Genomic DNA, 7,541 nt, shown 5'->3' with positions numbered 1-7,541 from the left:
TTTTCTATTAGAGTGTGCTCCCTTAGCCTTTGTCTTAGAAGTCTTACCTAGCAGGTTAGGGCAGTGGCTGGCCATGAACAACCTCTGGGCACTACTGCAAAATGCCCTAACAAATGTAGACTGGGGCAATGCACCCAGTTACAGTGTCTGGAAGCAGTGAGGGCTGTCAGGAGTCTTGTTGAAGAAGATGTTATGTACTGGCAAGAGGAGGCTTACACTCAAGGCTGTTCCCCATTTCACTACAAGGGATAGCCAATGGCAGCAGATTAGCAAGTTAGCAAGAAAGCATGCAATGCCTACTTACTGCACTTCCACACAAGTTGCATCATGTCACCATACATACTGTACACACACACACACACACACACACATGCACCTACATTTCCCATTTAATAATAGCTTTATTCCTGAGAAATGTAGATTTGTTAGAACTCTGTTAGAAAAGACAGCAGGATAAAAGATCCATATCCAGACCATAGGGTGACAGCCATGAGAGTGAGTAACATCATTTCATTAGGGGAAAACTTTAGAATGAGAGCGTGAACCACAACTTATGCCAAATGCAGTAAAATGCTGTAAAAACTTCAGCATTAAAGCCTACACAGTGGAGCAAATAGGTTATGATTAGGTGACATAGCTGCAAAGCCAAAGCTAATGCTAAGGCTCACTTCACTGGAACTGAGAGGCTCAAAGCAGTTCCATCAGAACCTTGCCCCTGTACACAAATTGAGCTCCATTGACACTCAAGTTCTTTCAATCAACCTTAACACACCGTGTCTTCTTCAAGCTCACTTTGTGCACAGGGACATTGTCATGCTAGAACAGTATTTGTCCTTAAAGTCTTACTTCCAATGAAGTGGAATCTTAAACTGCACCATTCATAGACATTCTAGACAAGTCTACACTTTCACCTTTGCTCTGTGTGCATTGTTTCTAGGGAAAGATATCAACAGTAAGTTGTGAAAGTATGGTGTGAATGGGTAAGCTAGCATCTTGAAGTTTGGTTGCTAAATCCTTTTCACATGCTCCACTATTACCAGAGGTTTCTATTATCGTGCTGTGACACTGGAGACAACAAAATGTTAACCGTTTGTACAAAATATAAAGGTTGCATTCGTATTTATGCAAAACTTGCACACAAACTGTTGCTGAACTTTAACACCTTGACGTGGTAAAAAACCACACACTGCCCTCATGCTGGTGTTTAGTTTGAGATCATCTCACACTAGATGATGTGTTTAGTGCTTAAAATAGGAACCAGAGCTTATTCTGTGTTTTTTGTGGCTGTAAATGATGGCACAAGGCAACTGTGGACTGAACTGTAAGATCTGTTTATTAATTCTCTACTAAACAGAAATTTTAATACAACCAGTGAAGTCATTTAGAGACATCTGTGGGAATGAACATGTTGCTAAAATTAGCTTAAATAGGAACACAAAAAATACACTGTGGTATTTGTCATGTTTGTTAATGTAAATAGTCTGAAAACATTTAAAATAAAGCACTTCTTGGCACATCATCTGTCTCAACATACATTTTTAATCTGATTTAATGTTCAGTGTCTGAAATTTAATTTCAGGTTAAACAGCCACATCTCATCAGTAATGTTGGAATCTTTATATTCAGCCCTTTTTCACTTCCGGCTCTTAATATTTCTGAAAAAGTTAATGATTTAGTTAAAACAGAAAAAAGTTTAAACAAATTGTCCACCAAGAAGCTTTTCTTGACAATTTAACCTTCAAAATCAAACAATAATATTAGTTTTTTACATTTTAGAAATCATCTGCACTATTTCAAGAAAAAATGCTGAGAAAAACTGAAGAAGGCTTCAGTAGAAAAAAACACAAAAGTAAAAAATACAATTTCTCTATTTTATTTTAACATGAGCGTAAACGTCTTCATGGCTCTTGGCTCTGGATGTTCTGGAGGATGAAGGTTTTTTAGCAAAACTCACAGCTGCATAGTTCAAGACATCATCAGCAGTCTGATGAAGAACAAGAGCCGTTTATTAATCAGAGCGGATTAAAAGACTAAAATAATGACTACACTGATATTTAGGTGAATAGATGTCTATTAAAATTCTCTGTGCATTCAGATGTGGATTTATTTAACAGAACAGAATCCCAGTTAATAGAAGACTGGATTACCTGATTGGTGGGAATTTGATGGTTGCTTGATGAAGCATCTGAACAATAAGACACACAAGTAAAGATGAAATTCACAACATACAACAACTTTATACAATAACTCTATAAATAACAACAAATAAAAATAAACAAACCTTTTCTGTGATTTTTACATAAAACTCCAACCAGAAGTGAGATTACGATAACAGAGAATATATTGGAGGCTATTAATAAGGGAATAATCCAGTTGTGTTCGCCTGGAATGATGAAAATACACACAATGTATAAATCTACTTGTATAAATATTGTATGATTTATGAACAGTGAGAGGTTGTCGCTATGGAACATTCTGTTATAGACAGTGAAAGGAAACCAAATTATTACTTGTTTCTGTGCTGTTGGGTGTTGTTGTATTACGGTGTGTCTTCTCTTTGTCTATACAGATAAATCAGAAACGCAGCAAATAAACAGAAATGATACTAAATATAAATAAAGTGAAATATTCAACATTTAATACATATGTAGACATAATTCCGGTTAAAGTGTTGATCTGGAATTAGCAGGTTATCAGAGTAAAACTGTTTACCTTCAAATTGCAGACGTGTTCCAGATGTGAACTTCACTACATTTCCTTCCATTTCTCCACAGAAATATTCTCCTTTATCATCTTCTGTTGTTTTTTTAATACTGAGATCAAATTTATTGTCATTTACACTAATACTGAAACGAGAATCATTAAATCCTTCATCAAATTTGTAGCCCAAATTGTTCTTGTATAGTTTTGCAAAATACTGAGGTAATTTTCCTGAACTCTGTCTGTACCAAACTACATTATCTTTCTTTGTGACACTGCTAATGTTACACTTCATAGTTACATGTTCTCCACGCTTTACTGTTATCACATCAATCTCCTTGATGTCAGAAGTTTTCACTGTAAAAAATGTTTAATATTTAATGTCAGTAAATGAGTTAAATATAAAATATTATAGTTTTACATTAAAGTTTCAGAAAGTTACTCACCAGCTGTGAAGAGAGAAAAAAGAGCACAAAGAGCGACAAAGAGTCTGATCATCGTTCCTGTTCAGACCAAGTGATCTAATGAACTTGTGTGTTCAGTAGAAAACCAGGTCCAGACTCAAATCATTGCCATGCTGCTCCAAGTCTGAAGTCTTGTGTTAAACACTGCTGAAAGGTCGAGTAGGACTGAGGACAGATGACAGCTTGGCTGATCTAGCAGCATGTAGTTTCTCAGTAACAGCTATTAAACTCGACCACTAGAGAGTCAGCGATGTTCATAGTGGACTTCTTCTGGGATGCCTACAAATCCCACCCCCATCCTGTCTTCAAATCAGATCACACTTCTCTCCTACTCGTCCAAACTTAAACCCGCCCTCAGAACCAAACAATGCTGGTGGTACAGTTTAGATTCTACGCTACAGGACAGTTTAGATTGCGTGGACTAGGACATGTCTGGGTGTGACTTTGATGATGGAGGTTTACTCAGATACCATAAAGTTCCATTAGGAAAGTGTTTTTTCCCTTGTTCTCGTTTGTTCTTTCTTTTTCTTTTCCTCTGTCTGATATTTGTTGTTTTTATTGCTGACTGTTGACTTCAAGCCTTCATTTTAACCTCTGACCATTTTTTTGCCACTTAATATGTCAGTGTTACAGAACTGTTGTCTTCTTGTGTTCTACCACATCAGTATTCTTTCTAAAGTTGGACATGGTTTCTGACACACACACACACACACACACACACACACACACACACACACACACACACACAGATGGAACACAAATTTCTCAAACTAACAGCAACATGAAGCCATTAAGGTGTGAAACTGTCAAACTCATATGCCCCTTTTCCACCAAAAAGAACCGGGTGCTGGTTCAGAGCTAGCACTGGTGCTGGTTCAAAGTTGGTTCCACTGGCGAACCTTCTAAGAACCGGTTTGCCTTTCCACCGGCTAAAGAGCCATCACAGAGCCGAGTCTGACGTCACTGTATACGTGTCACGTGTCCCAGCAACTTTAGCGCAGCAGCAGCAAACACAAACACATCAACAATGGTGGATGTTGCTTTACTGTTAATGCTCATGGCTTTGTGAACCTACATTAACATCCAAACGCGGCGAATCCAATGTGTACGTGCAGCTTCATGTAATCTGTATAAATGGAGGTTGTAATCAAGAAAGTACATAAAAAAGTTATTTTATCATTAACACAGAAAAAAGTTAGCCTTAGCATGTAGCTACTTACTATCATGTGTGCTGATAAAGAATCATATCGCGGTAAAGTAAAAGTGTATTAAACATTAGCATACTTAAGGTACATTATCAAATGTGGTAACAGTAGCCCCGCCCCAAAGCGCTAACAGTAGCCCCGCCCCAGCCCCTGACACAAGTCTAGACCAACAACGTTTTGGTGCTACTTAAGAACCACTTTTCCTGGTTCAGAGCCGGTGCTTTGGCTGTCGAAAAAGAAAGAACTGGTTCTAAATTAGGCTCCGAACCAGCACTCAAACTGCCTCGGTGGAAAAGGGGCAATAGACTCATGCAGCTATATATGTTTGAAATGACAATAAAAGCTCCTTGACTTGACTCAGTGTTTTATTTGGGCTTATCATAATTATTCATATGTTTACAAAATTGTCAGTTTATATTTTACACTGTTGTTGAGTCCTTTAGGCTGGATATCAGGCCTTACACAGTTAGAGCCCAGTTTCTAGCTCAGTCTGAATAGTGCTCTTAACATACATGTTATTTATTAAAGATATTTTTAATGAATTCCAGCTTTTGTGTTTTGGCCTCAGATTCTAACATAAAGACATTTAGACTGTTAACGTGACCCAGAATAAGTGTGTGTGTGAGCTGCTGGCTAAAACACCCAGCCTCTGAAACTCAGAAACCACAATGCTATTTCATTTAAACTGAGACTACAGCGTAGTGTGAGAGAGATCGCTGCTGCAGCCAGTAACACTTCTACAAATGTGTTCAGAATATTTTCAGACATGGATTGAACACTTCAGTCTACTCTCATGTGTGTTTCTAGGCATGTTAGGATCTTTGGCTCATAATCCCAGGTTTGTTTTCACACAGAAATTAATTATAAACTATGGATTATTTCTACTGGACAATCTTTTAAAGTAAAAGATAATATTACAAGGACATCCTTCTAGCTCTTTATAGCACTTCGTGCACAGGATTGGAATAAATAAATATGAGCATGTTTTATACAGTTACCTATTATTCATATTCAGGAAAAATTATTTGAGACTATTATATCACATTTGTAAAGGCTTCATAGAGTTGTAACAAATTCTTGCTATTCATTCAATCTGTGTAATATCCAAGCCTGATTGCATCATGTTTGAACCCTTGCCTGGTGTCTCTGTTTTACCGTTTCAACTTTTTTTATTGCTTGTAGCCTGTAAACCAACACTAATGTATAGAAAAATAAACAAAGTACGATTCCTCCTGTGACAAGCACTTTTGAGATGACAACCATCTTGGACAGCCAGGAATTCTGGAGTTCACTGCCATTTTGTATGCCTCTGCATTATTTAATGACACCGGCTCTCTTCAGTTTTTGAGTATCACGCCTTGTTCCTGTTTTTCTCTGCCTGTTTTTGACCCAGTTTCTTCCCGCTTTCCTGTTATAGCCTCGAATTTTGATGCCCTGTTTGTCGATTAGACTGTCTACTGTTTACAAGTTTGGAGTATCTTAGGATTTGTTTGCCATGGACTATTTACCCCGCTTTACCTGAGCTTGGATATTTGCCACTGTTTAAACCGTGTGACGTTTTTTTCGTGAGTTCTGCCTGGAAAATGTATTTTTACATCTGTTTTACCTGCCATAGCTATAATAATTTGTTTTTGTGCACACCATTGCCTACCAACTACTGTGACTGTTTTCCTGAACACTGTTTGAACGTTCTGTTTCTGTGGATTGTTTATCTGCCTGAGAGCTCATTAAAGACTGTTCAGTTTTACGTCTCTCTCACATTTGGGTCAGCTGTTCTTCCTGACACAAAGGTGCAGGTAAGAAATTTTTAAAAAGGGCCAAATTGTGATGACTAGATGACGAGGTCAGAGCATCCCCAAAATGACAAATCTTGTGGGGATTTCCCTAGTATGCAGTACTTAGTACTAAATGTGGTGTTACCACTTGTGGCCTGATACAGTTATGGTCACCCAAGGCTTGTTTATGTGCATGAAGGGTGAAGGCTAACCGGTGTGGTCTGATCCCACAAAATACCAACTGTAGTCAATTTGCTCTAAAGGTTAATGGTGACTATGATAGAAAGGTGGCAGAACACACAGCTCATTGCAGTTTGCTGTGCATGGCACTGCATAGCCTCAGATATGTCAGAGTGCCCAGGCTGACCCCTGTTTATTGTCAGATGTGCCAACAATTGTCATGCTCTGGGCCAAAGCCCCTGTGAATTTCTCCGTGTTTCTCCCCATTTTCATTTTTGCAAGTGTTTTCTTGACTCTCAAACTTATGTGGATGACCTCATGAAGTGGTTTCTCACCCTCATGTTCATTTAGGATCCACTGAACCATGCCATTTTCATTGCAGCCTCTCTCCAGTTTAATGCAAATTCAATGCTTTAAATTGTTAGTTACTAGCAATGAAGGTAGCCCTGGAGGAGTGGAGGCACCAGCTCATGGAAGCTAAGAAGCTATTTATTGTTTAGACTGACTTCAATTGGTGAATAATATTCAGACTAAATAAGTTGGTCATAAACCATCGTTTGAAAATAGCCAGTGTCTAAGTTCTTACCAGCCATACTGAATGCCCTGTTTCATGAACCTCTTGATGCTATGACTGTAGTTGATGGTAGTTCTTGGGTTCTGATGCCATCTACCCTCCTTCAGTCATGGATGCCTTCATGTGGGAGTTTGAGCTCTCCTGACACCTGCCTCAGTGCATCTAACGCGATCAAACCTAATGGCCCCCCTGGTCATTTGTCTGTCAATGATTACCCACTGCTTCCCCTGGTCCACCAGTAGGTTTCCTGGTTTACCTGACACCCCAGCTCCAGTAGAACACTGGGCCTGCTGAGGTCACACTTCTGGTGGCCATCCATGGAACCAAAACTCAATCCTTTGTCTCCACACCGGAGCAGTTTGCATGGCTAAAAACCTCTTGCACAAAATGACTTGTCTTTTGCAGGTTTTGATGCATGTGACATGCCATCCTTCTAAAATGTGCTGTTCATCACTTTAGAAGAAGAAACATGAAAATAATGGCTGCAATTTTGCATAACAGTGAGCAAAAAGTGATGAAACTGCAACTGATCCACAGTTCAGAAGGAATTCACACCAAAGATGATGCACAACCTGTGCCCTGCTAGAGTGTGGATAAAAGTCTATGAGGACTTGTCCCCCTTAACTGGTCTAATAAATAAAGG

General features: G+C 38.8%; 1 long non-coding RNA gene across 1 annotated transcript in view; it reads right to left on the bottom strand.

The window, feature by feature from the left end:
• Positions 1 to 2,345: 2,345 nt before the first annotated feature.
• Positions 2,346 to 7,541, bottom strand: part of LOC132861828 (uncharacterized) — a 28,036-nt gene continuing 22,840 nt past the window's right edge. The window contains exon 3 of the long non-coding RNA XR_009649977.1: positions 2,346 to 2,383. This is a non-coding gene — a long non-coding RNA (uncharacterized LOC132861828). The remainder of the gene's footprint in view (positions 2,384 to 7,541) is intronic.

This window comes from Tachysurus vachellii, chromosome 2 (genome assembly GCF_030014155.1).
Source record: "Tachysurus vachellii isolate PV-2020 chromosome 2, HZAU_Pvac_v1, whole genome shotgun sequence".
Lineage (NCBI taxonomy): Eukaryota > Metazoa > Chordata > Actinopteri > Siluriformes > Bagridae > Tachysurus > Tachysurus vachellii.
This window is presented reverse-complemented; position numbering and strand designations above follow the sequence as displayed.